Here is a 12,605-nt window from a genome sequence, read left to right as displayed (position 1 = left end):
CATACCAGCGCAACAAATCAACCCACAGCTAAATCCCACTGTACAAGAGAAGCTAGTAATAACCGTCAACCACTTACTGAACTACCATGAAAAAAGGAAAGCGCGAAAAGATACAATAACAATGAGCTAGACAGAAAGGATTTGAATTTGTCTCCCAAAAAGCCCCTCAGCAACAAGAGGCCTGGACCATCAGAGGCTAGTGAAGAGAAAGAAACTAAAGAGAAAAAAAAAAAAGCATTGTACTTGATGCCAAATTATGTAAAGTACAACCAGCACAGGAGGACCCCCTTACTTTTCTTTCAGTCTAGCACTAAAGGCCTTTTGGTTAGAAATAATCAATTTTGCTTGGCAAAAAAAGGATCAAGACATAGAAGTACTTTGGATCAAATTCTGTAGAATCAGCCTATTGGAGATGCATTAAGGTTAATGCCAAAACCAATATGGTGTTCTGTTCAGTTTCTTTCTAGAGGTTTTAAAACCCGAAAAACATTAAAACTCATTTGAAGTGGAAACTTTCTATCTGTGAAAACAAGCCACTTTTAGATACTATAAGCTATTAAGATTTGGTAATTCTAAATTAACTATGTATTTTTTTAAATTCTGGGTTGTTAGAAAAATATAAAGCTCAATTGCTGCCTTACTCTTAACACCAAGACAAATACCTGATAGATTAAATATTGAGAAAGAAAATCATAATGAACATTCTAAAACAAAGTAGGGGTTAATACTTTTGTAATCTTAGAATGTGAAAAACTTTTTTCAAACATGACATAAAATTCCAGAAACCACAAAAAAAAGCTAATAAATAAAAATATATAAAAATTTAAATGTCTGAAGTTAGAAACCTTATACAAAGCTTTAAAATATATTCTAGGAGAATATCTTTACCACATATATTAAAAGGCTCATAACCTGACTTGACAACTGAAGAAGTCTTTAAAATCAATAAAGAAAATAAGAATTACATGGAAAATTTGGTAAATAACATAAAGTGACAATTCACATACCATAAACGATGGGGAAATTTAACAATATATATCAAAATTTCAAATTTATAAACAGGTTGACCCAATAATTCTACTGCAGGAATTAATTCTAAGGATACACCATGCAAAGATGTTCTTATTAAAGCAATATTTATTAATATTAAAAAGCTGAATGCTACCTAAATGACTGTGAACTGGAGACTGGTTAAATCAGAGATCACAAACACAAATGTTTTTAGAGACTGGCAAAGACAACAGAAATAAGCTCAACAGGCCGTCATAAAACAACAACCAGGAAGTGGTGGGATCTGTGAAGAGCTGGAGAACTCAGACCCATTCAGTAGTTCAAAGTATAAAAATCACAAGTGCCACAGGCCAAACTGGTTCCCCCTTCCCCAGTCCCCACACACCCCCAGGGCGAGATGTGTAATCAATAGCCATGGGACAGCACTACTGCCTGTTCTCTCTGCACCGAGCCTAGGAAGATCCTCTTACTCTGAATGCTCGTCTGTTCTATCACATTTGAGTAGATACAAAAGAGTTCACTGATGTGGCCAAACAGATTCTCAGGATTAACAAAACCTTAAAGGTCATCTAGTCTAACTTGAAGCTTTCCTTGAGGCTGCAGTCTTTCAGACATGTTTAGGCCCAGGTGAACAGTGTAGACAGGGGAGGGGAAGGAAGTGGAGAGTGATGGAGTACAAAGCCAGAAGTCAGGGAATGAGGACTACACACTTGGCTTTACTGTGGGATCTTCATTTTCCACAATAACAAAATTGAGATGGGAGAAGTGGTGAGAATTCTTAAAAAGCTGAAATCCTGTGCATCACATATTTTCTATATCACTGTACGTAAAACTCTATTAACCGAATACCAGGAACTCACGCACTATTCTAATATGAAGTGCTGAATTCACAGTACCATTGTTAAACATCCCTTTAGCAATGAACTCTGGGCAGCTGTTACCCTCACTGACCAAGCTGGCATAGGGAAGAGTTCCGCAGATAATGTGACAGATTGTATATGGTATTTTTACCACAAGATCTTAATTCATCCCAGGAACTGTTTTAAAAGAATAGTTGTAGTTTATAATTGCAGTCTCAGCAGCACTTCCAAAAGTGGAAAACCTCCACTTGAAATTGGAATAGAACGTTTCTTCCCAACGTGTGAAAATAACTTTATGCTTGGTCCTGCCATATCTGGGAATAAGAACAGTTGGGAGGGGGTAGAAAATTTTCTGACTTTACCTCATTTTTAATAACACTACATTAAGATTTATTAAACTAGATGCATCCATGTCTAAAGGCTACAAAATCCTAGAACAGTTTTTGCTGTGTATTTTCTCCTAAGTAAAGGGCAAATGGAAGTGACCAGTGGGTCTATAAAGTAGATTCAAGTTTGCCCTCCCTCCAGCTGCTGGCCACCCTCTGATTCAATGCTCTGTGTAATGTGAACTCTGCTAGACAAAAGGGTGCACTCAGCAGCTGATGGATCCCATCAGCTCTCTCTCTCTCTCTGTCGCTTTCACACATACACACAAACAGTTACTTGAGCTATTTTACATTAACAAATGTACCATCAGGATAAACCTGTTTAAAAAAAAAAAAATCTATGTGGGAACTTCCAGGACTTACAGCCTCCAGGCAGGCATAGAAGGGAAGCAATGAGAGAAAACACAAAAGGTCTGTCAATGTTTCAGTCAGTATCCTTGATATTTAAACCCTAGGAACAAGAAAGTCATAACAGAATTAAGCTCACCCTAGGAACAAGAAAGTCATAACACAATTAAGCTCATCTTAGGTATAAAATAAATATCACAGCCGGGTGCAGTGGCTCATGCGTGTAATTCCAGCACTTTGGGAGGCCTAGCTGGATGGATCACCTGAGGTCAGGAGTTCGAGACCAGCCTGGCCAACATGGTGAAACCCCGTCTCTACCAAAAATACAAAAATTAGCCGGGTGTGGTGGCAGGCACCTGTAGTCCCAGCTACTTGGGAGGCTGAGGCAGGAGAATCGCTTGAAACTGGGAGGTGGAGGTTGCAGTGAGCCAAGATCATGCCACTGCACTCCAGCCTGGGCAACAGAACAAGACTCCGTCCCCCAAAAAAAAAAAAAAAAAAAAAAAAAAAATCACAAAGCAAACTATGTGTGAACTAGCAGGGCCTGCAATAAAAGTGTAAAATAAGTGTGGGTCTTCCTTTTACCTTCGTTTTTTGGGGGCAGCCCACTTCGGTATCGTTCCCTTTTCTGGTAGTTCATCCACGTCTCCCACCCTAAGTGTTACACGTGAAAATTTACTGAATGCCTACTCTGTGTCAGATACTCTGCTAAGCACTTTAACAGCATTTTTAAATTTAATCTTCTCAATAACTCAGAGGTAAATATGATTAGTGTCTTCATTCTAGGTTGGTGACAAGCCTAGAGTTACTGGTCCCATAAATAATGAAACCAGCAATGAATCCAAGTCTATCTGCTCTTGGTCGGTATATTAGACTGCCTTTGATGCCCATGTTGGTGTCCTGGATGTCCTAAGCATTTCTCTGCTTTTAAAAGAACAGGAAAAGAACCTTATATATACTGAGCATCTTTTATACACTTTACAAAAGCTCTTTATTTTAGGCTCATATGAGCCCTATGAGAGAGACGCATTCCCAGAAAGGTTAGGTGGCTTACTTAAGGACATAAAGCTAGTTACAGTCAGAGCTGAGACCTGATTCCCAATCCACTGCTCTCCTTCACTATAAATAAGCCGTCACTCCAAAAGGAACCCACGTATTAATAATAGAGTAGGAATGACAGGCACTTTGCTAAATGCTTTATCCAATTCGATCAAGGGAATTCCCAACACTGTATTTCCAATCAATGTTTTTACTACAGTTTTACCAAAGAAGCAGGGAAGAAATCTAAATTCCACATCTATGAAATTATAGTCCAATTAACATATTCCTATACACATAAATGAATAGATATTACAAAAAGAAAATCTGAAGAGATTTAAAAAGTTTTCCAAAGAGTGCACAATGAGATCAAATAACATTATCAAATAATACATTCTGAGTACCTGCATGCTATGGCAATTCGCTAAGGGCTGCACACGTTAAGAGAAAGAAAAGATGCAGCATCTGAGTTAGATAAATGTTTACCATCAGCACATATATAACCATTCTCATGCAAACAAGTGTATATTCTTCTGAGAAAAATAATAGTCTGTCATTTATTAATCACATGCCAAGGGTGGGAGGTGGTCACCTAGCCTCTCTGGTCACCTAGTGTCTCAAAGCATTTATTTATCATTGGAAATAAAATTCTACAAAATTCTGAAAGTAAACTTAGTTCAAATAACCCATGCAAAACATGTACAGGGACCTAATACACAATAAGCATTAAATAACTGATATTTTCATCATTTCCTTCTCAAATTCCACAATGTAGTCTTAAGAGACCAAGTGTCTCTGCCAATAAAATTTAAAATTAGACAAGATAATGAGCAACCAATATAAAGATTACTAAAAATATTCATTATCTAATACTGGAGTAAGAAAAGCAAATTAGGCCAGGCAGCACTCTGGGAGGCTGAGGCAGGCGGATTACCTGAGGTTAGGAGTTCGTGACTAGCCTGGCCAACATGGTGAAACCTCATCTCTACTAAAAATATAAAACTTAGCCAGGCATGGTGGTATGCGCCTGTAATCTCAGCTACTCAGGAGTCTGAGGCAGGAGAATCATTTGAACCCGGGAGGTGGAGGTTGCACTAAGCCGAGATTGGGCCACTGCACTCCAGCCTGGGCGACAGAGCGAGACTCCTTCTCAAAAAAACTAAAATAAAATAAATGACATTTTCTGACAACAGCAAAATTACTGTACAATCCATAATTAGAAAGTAAATAAGAACAGCAAAAGAAAGTACAAATTAAATTGCTCCAATAAGAAGAATTGTTTGCATAAACAATTAATGAAATACAAAGTTTATCAATCTGCATTGTGTTCTCAATAAGCATGAAAAAAACACTCTGAGTTAAGAAAAAATACTCCTCTAATGTCACGAAATTCCCAGGAAGATATAATAAACCTGAAATCATTCTTCCTGGTTACTGTAGTCCCTATCACATGTTATTTGAAAGAAGATTCTTTTTCCTGATTTATAACATTGGTTATTTAATATGTAAGCATAGTTTTTGTTTTTGTTTTTTTTTCATGTGAGAAAACACACACACTTACGAATGAATGGAGACAGGAAGCCACTTACGGGTTTGGGTTCCAGACCTGATTCTGGCACGAAGTAGGAAAGATGCCTTTGTAAAATGTCTCTGGGCTCCATTTCCTCAAACTATTAAGAGGATAAGAACCCCCACCCTGCTACCTCACAGAAACACTGTAAGCATTGCCAAACAAAAGAACAAAATATGAATGCACCTTTAACTATATTAAATGCTACCTAAATCTAAAGTGATGATAATAATTACTATCATCAGCAAACGAAGTCATACCAGATATCCAGGCTTAACTGCTCCCTTGGCTTCCTCACTTCTGAATTATGTGTCATCATTCGAAGAGCTAATTTTTTTGTAATAGCAAAATAAAATGTGAAATAAAAATAAGTGATAATACTTAATACACAATGAACCAAAAATAAACATCAACGGCCTTATAATTCTTGGCTAATAAAATTCTACCAAAATTCTGAAAGTAAACTTAGTGCAAATAACCCAACATATATTTCATTTGATCCTTTCTCCAACCCTGTGGGAAAAGCAGGATAGGTACTATTACATTTAATTTTTACAGACCACAAACTAAACTTCAAAGAGAAGGGTGACTCACCCAAGGTTCCAGCTAAAGCCTGGGCCATTCACCCTTCTTCTGATGTAATGTAATGTTCATTCTACTGGTCTGTGTTACAAGATTTCCCTATTTTCAAAGAAACTCACTTCACACAATGTCAGATTTCTAAAGTGATTCAGTAACTGTTTTCTTTTTCTTTTTCTTTTTTCTTTTTTTTTTTTTTTTTGAGACAATATCTTGCTCTGTTGCCCTAACTCGAGTGCAGTGGCACAATCACGGCTCACTGCAAACCTTATACTCTCGGGTTCAAGCAAGCCTCCCACCTCAACCACCTGAGTAGTTGGGACCACAGGTACATGCCACCCTGCCTGGCTAACTTTTTAAAATGTGCTTTTATTTTTTTGTAGAGGTGGGGTCTCACTATGTTGCCCAGACTGGCCTTGAACTCCTGGGCTCAAGTGATCTCCAACCTCAGCCTCCTAAAAAGCTGGGATTATAGGCATAAGCCACTGGTTCAATAATTTCATCATTCACCTGGCCTGGTTCAGTAATTTTATCATTCATTTTACACAGCCAGCAAGCTCTACCGTAAGGAAATGCCACATGGGAGACTGCACTCAAGAAGTGAAAGGGTGGCATCTATTGGTAGAAGTGTGTTATTGTAAGGGAAGTAGTTTCAGAACTTCAATATTTGAAAATTTCCGTTGAACCTCAACAGTTCATTATTTGAGAGGTGGGTAGAAAGAAATGCTGTATTATTGTATAGCGATGTAAGGAAAAGAAAGGAAGAAAGCAGTAGGAAGTTCTACAACTGATACCTATGACCACTTCGGTAATCAATTTCCAAGCAGCAATAGTTTTAATTACTTTGTTTCAGAGTAGTTTTAGATCAGTCCCTCTGGGAGCAAGTATTGGTTGGGAATGTATCTCTGGTTTTATAACAGAAGTCAATAGCAAATCACTGGGAGAAAAGTTTAGGTAATGAAATTTACTCCATGGACGATGTTACAAGAAAGGAGGGGAAAGTGGAAGGAGAGAGGAAAGCTGACATTTATGAAGTGACTACAGGTGAAGTATCCCTTAACCAAAATGTTTGGGACCAGAAGTGTTTTAAACTTTGGATTTTGGGGGATTTTGAAATATTTGCATTATACTTACCTGTTGACCATATCTAATCCAAAAATATGAAATTTGAAATGCTCCAATGAGCACTTTCTTTGAGTGTTCAAAAGTTTCAAATTTTAGAGCATTTCAGGATTCCAGATTTGGGATACTCAATCTGTATTATATTGCAGGCACTTGATGTGCAGTACTCCATTTAACTCTCATACAGACTCAAAATGTATCCTATGGGTTCTAGTATTACTTCATTTTACAGATAAGGACAATGAAACTCAGAGAGGAGAGGAAAGTGGCCGACAACTGCTCAGCAAATGGTGAAGTCAGGATTTGAACCCTGAAACCCTGATTCCAATGATCCTAACTACCAAACCTACTGCTTCGTCACTAAAAGAACCGTCACTTTAGTACACTTGGTACCTTTATCAAGTCTTCTAAACAAATGTAAAATCTTTGCTGTTGTGAATAGTGCTGTAATGAACAACCTAAATGCCCACCAACAATAGACTGGATAAAGAACATAAGGTTCTTTATATACCATGGAATACTGTGCAGCCATAAAAAGGAATGAGATAATGTCCTTTGCAGGGATCTGGATGGAGCTGGAGGCGATTATCCTAAGCAAACTAACAAGGAACAGAAAACCAAATGCCGTGTGCTCTCACTTATAAGTGGGAGCTGAATGATAAGAACACGTGGACACATGGTGAGGAACAACACACGCTGGGGCCTGTCACAGGCGGGGGGTTTGGGAGGAGGGAGAGCATCAGGAAAAATAGCTAATGGATGCTGGGCTTAATACCTAAGTAATGGCATGATCTGTGCCATAAACCACCATGGCACACATTTACCTATGTAACAAACCTGCACATCCTGCACATGTGCCCCTGAACTTAAAAGCTGGAAATTTTAAAGAAAAGAAAAAAAAGTAAAATCTAACATTTCAGTCAAAAAATCTGGATGTATAGAGCCAATACCCTGAGTTGTTTCTTTCTCAGTAGCAGTACAATAAATTACCATAAATCAGCCTTCTCCTCCCTATATTGTCCATTAGAAATCTCAGTAATATCAGCATCAAACTCCAACAGAGAAATGAAGAAAGGAAATGCAACATGCTTTCCATTCCAGCATTACTGGTGCTTAGAGCAGATGTGTTATCAAAGACAAAAGATGCCAGTTGCGTTGTATTTCATTTGAGTAGTGGAGGATACAGATTTGTATTAGGTAAAAGTGGTCCCGTTGGGAGAGGGAAATGACACCAGGAACACACCTTAGATAATGAGAAAAGTTCTGCATCATGTTTTTTCTTTCAAAGGCACTGGGCTACAAAAGCAAATATCACTTTCAAGAGTTCCAATAGAGACCCTTTCTTTGGATAGAGTGGGAAAACTTGCATAAATCTCCTTTGTCTTCTCAACATTTCGTGTCCCAGGAATAAGGATTACTGAATTGACAAGAGTTCATGTGCGGCCGGGCGCGGTGGCTCAAGCCTGTAATCCCAGCACTTTGGGAGGCCGAGACGGGCGGATCACGAGGTCAGGAGATCGAGACCATCCTGGCTAACACGGTGAAACCCCGTCTCTATTAAGAAATACAAAAAACTAGCCGGGCGAGGTGGCGGGCGCCTGTAGTCCCAGCTACTCGGGAGGCTGAGGCTGGAGAATGGCGTGAACCCGGGAGGCGGAGCTTGCAGTGAGCTGAGATCCGGCCACTGCACTCCAGCCTGGGTGACAGAGTGAGACTCCGTCTCAAAAAAAAAAAAAAAAGAGTTCATGTAAGAAAAAAAACAAGAGGTAAAGCTGAGAAGAAAGACAGAAGAAAATATCTTTAACAGCTCAAAAGAAGAAGAGTGAAAAATGCGTGTCTAAGTGAATGAGATCATAATTCAAAGGCATGGCTACAGATCCAGGAATAAGAAAAACACATTCATCTCAGCTGAAAACTAAAAACTGTGCTTTCTAGATTAATAGCTAATTTACATTTTAAATTTCAGCCATTGAAACCTGCTTGATGAATAATAAACAACACTGATGTTACAGTTGTTTTTCTTTTTCTTTTCTAACTTCAAATTATAGAAAAATTAAAGTAACTGAACCAAATCTGGCTTTGGTTGTAATGAGATTCAAACTTTAAAAATTTCAGGTTCTGATTACAGCAATTAGGAATTCCAGGCCTCCAGGTTGTTAACACCTGGCAACATTTTAATACCTGGGGCATGCCAACAATGTTTGCCAGGAGATTGATTACTCACTCTTCCTGTGACATGTGATGTTATGACTAGAGTTTTAGGGGCTGCTTTATACAAACAGCACTAAAATGTGGCAGAGGGAGACTCTGAATAAATCTACTCCTTGCTGTTAAAAAAAAAAAAAAAAGCTAAACACAGTTAAAACATGTAACTTGCTTCTCAAAACTGACAAAGCATGAAAAAACCAAAACAATCATAAAAAATTGCATTCCCTATTTATGAATAGGTTTATGAAGCAATCAACCTAAAAACTGTTGCAAACAACCTAAATGTGTATCAACAGAGGACTGGCAGAATAAACTACAATACATCCTCACAATAGAATACTAAGCACAGGAAAAAAGAAAGAGGACTATTTCTATGTACGGCTATGGAGTAATTTCTAGGATATATAATTAACAAAAAACAAACAGAAAAAAGTATGGATAGGACACTCCTGTTATCTCAGAATGGTAGTACAAACATACCGTATTTGTCTGTGCATGCATGCATGCACACATGTGTCTATGTATATCTCCCAAACATAAAAAAAGGAGGAAACAGACGAGATAGGAATAGAAACTAAATCGGAACAACTTTGTTTTGTAGACTTGCCCTTGGAACCATATAGTTCATATAACTATAAAGCAAAACAATAAAAAGCAATACCTCAAACAAAAAACAAAATGAAACAAAAAACCCATCAGCCAACTGAGTTTGTGGCATAACCACATAGAAATTATTCCAAGTAGCTCTAACATATAATAATTTGATTGTACATCTATATGGGATGTCCCTAAGGACAACAAGCTGCAACACAAATATTTAACTGTTTTCAGTATTGTTTTAGAAGTACTGGTATTATTATTCTGAGGCTCACATTTATTGTGAATTGAAAAACAAATGAGTAATTATTTGCTGGCAAGATATTTGGCATGGGGGGAAGGATTACAGATGTAGGATGAAAGTGGTTAAGGAAAAAACTAGTAGCATTCAATCTACACTGGAAATGGCAGAAGAATGCATGAGTTTGTAATAAACACATTTTCTGGATTCATCCAATGAAAAGGCTTAGAAAAAAATGGCCTAACTGCAATAAGCACAACTTGCACCCAAACTGTGGTCTCTAATTACCATTTCCCATTTTAAAAACCTGAGTTGCTTTAAAAAAAAAAAAAAAAAAAGTCTGTTTCCAGGTTTGAAGCAAGACGATCCTGGAACATCTCACACCTCATCATACTAGAAAGCAAGGATGCTCTCACTAACTACCAGGGAGTATATAAAGCATACTTCAATAAAACACTTAGAAGTAACTACTGGGGTTATATCAAGATGAAACAATTTGAACATAAGAAAGAGTTGAAAGGATTGAAACAGATCAAATATATTTAAATCTATGAATTTATGATACAAAAAGAATCACTGGTTATATCTTTGGAGAATGCTAGGGAACCAATACATTATTTTGAAAATGTTAATAAAAATTTAAAAATCAAGTGCATATTCTGTCTTTTCTATATACATTGTACCTGAGATTATCTAAATAACAAAATGCTTCTTACTTCAATTGGTAAATGGAGAAGAAATGATCAAATGTCACCACTTAGTAACCTCTAATGAAACGGCATCCAGACAAAGACCTTTACTGGTTTCTAACAATAGAAAAAGAGAAATGACCATATATCCAGATATTATGAACCTTCTGATGGAAGTATACATACCACCTATGAAATACCCTTGCCAAAAAAAAAATTGAACCTGATTCTGATCAAGTTTCTAGATCAGCAATTCTCAGTCTGGCCTGCAGACCCCTGGAAGATCCCTGACACACTCTTAGGGGACTCTGTAAGACCAAACTATTTTAATATTAATCTTAAGACACTATTTGACTTTTCTACTGTGTTGACATCTGCACTGGTCATACAAAAGCAGTGGGGGATAAAACTGTTAGCCTCAGTATAAATAAAAGAGTGGCACCAGTGTTAGCAGTTATTGCATTCTTTACAGTCACTGGCTACAGTTTTTTAAAAACCCTTAAGAATGTCCTTGATGAAGTAGTAAAATAGGATTAATTTTATTAAAGTTCATGTCTTTTTAATAATATCTATGATGAAACAGGAAGTCCACATATAGCACTTCTGTTGTGACTGAAATACAATGGTCATTTTGAAGCAAAGCACTTGTGCAATTGAGCTGCAAGCTCAACCAGCTGCTTTTTTCCACAGAGCACCATTTTTACACAAAAAAATGACAAATTGTGAGTATTCAGACTTGGGTATCTGGCAGACATTTTCTCAGAAATGAAAAAAGTGAGTCTGTCACTCAAAGGAAAACAACTAAGAGTGTTGTAGCTGATGATAAAATTCAAACCTTCAAATGAAAATTAGTATTCCGGAAAACTTGAATCCACCACTGTGAGCTTGACAACTTCCCTACATTTCGTTAGATACTCTTCTGATGAAACTGGTCATAACTTCAAGGAATGTGGGGGTTTTTTTTATATTGCTTAATGAAATGTGCCAATATTTGGAAGATCCATGTAACTGAATGAACCAACATTTTCCAAATGCCCAATGCATGATGTTACAAAATCACGTGTGAGTAAAAGTTCCACTCAAAATTTTAAAATACTAATGAATTTTAATATACACAGTAAGAAATTTTCACGAATTTAGTTTCATATTCTACATTGCAACTAACCTATAAGAAACCACTACTTGTTGAGTTTTGGTGTAGGGTCAAAGAAGACTATCCACAACTATCTTAAACAGCTATTACAATAGTTATTTTTCAACTACACCTCTTTTTGCTAGGCTAGACTTTCTTCCTGTACTTCAAACAAAACAATATATTACAACAGACTGAACGCAAAACAGGTATGATCATCTATCTGTGTAAGCCAAAAAATCTGAAAATTGTAAACAATGCTATTTTTCTTACTCATTTGTTTTTGTTTTGGGGAAATAGTCATTTTTCATAGAAAAAATACATTACTGTATAATTAGCTTATCTTAAGTAAATAAATTATTTTAAAATTTTTCTGTTTTAATTTCTAATTCAGTAAATATTAGTAGATATGACTCCCATGGACAAAAGCCCTTTGGGGTCCTCAATAATGTTTATAAGTATGAAGGGGTCCTGAGGACCGCTGTTCTAGATAAAACTACCAATTTATAAGAAACTCAGGGAACATATTAAATAAGACCCCTTAGATGCAATCAGCAATATCCCGAATGAGGGAAACTATATGGGATAACAACTGGGTTTCTCCAACAGTATCTCAAAGTACATGAGCAAGGGTAGCAGAAAGGGAGGGCTTTAAATTAAAAGCGGCTTAAGAGACATATCAACCAACTTCCTATAAATCTCATTTGGATCCTAATTCAAACAAGCTAAAATATCTACATAAATCCAGGAAACTAAACAGTAACAAGGCATTTTTTGGCATTAAGGAAATTTATTACTCCTAATTTGTAAAAGTATGATAAAGG

General features: G+C 37.0%; 1 protein-coding gene across 3 annotated transcripts in view; it reads right to left on the bottom strand.

The window, feature by feature from the left end:
• STK4 (serine/threonine kinase 4) overlaps nucleotides 1-12,605 on the bottom strand; it is a 116,003-nt gene that overhangs the window by 28,069 nt on the left and 75,329 nt on the right.

The sequence above is a fragment of the Papio anubis genome, chromosome 16 (assembly GCF_008728515.1).
Source record: "Papio anubis isolate 15944 chromosome 16, Panubis1.0, whole genome shotgun sequence".
Taxonomy (NCBI): Eukaryota; Metazoa; Chordata; class Mammalia; order Primates; family Cercopithecidae; genus Papio; species Papio anubis.
This window is presented reverse-complemented; position numbering and strand designations above follow the sequence as displayed.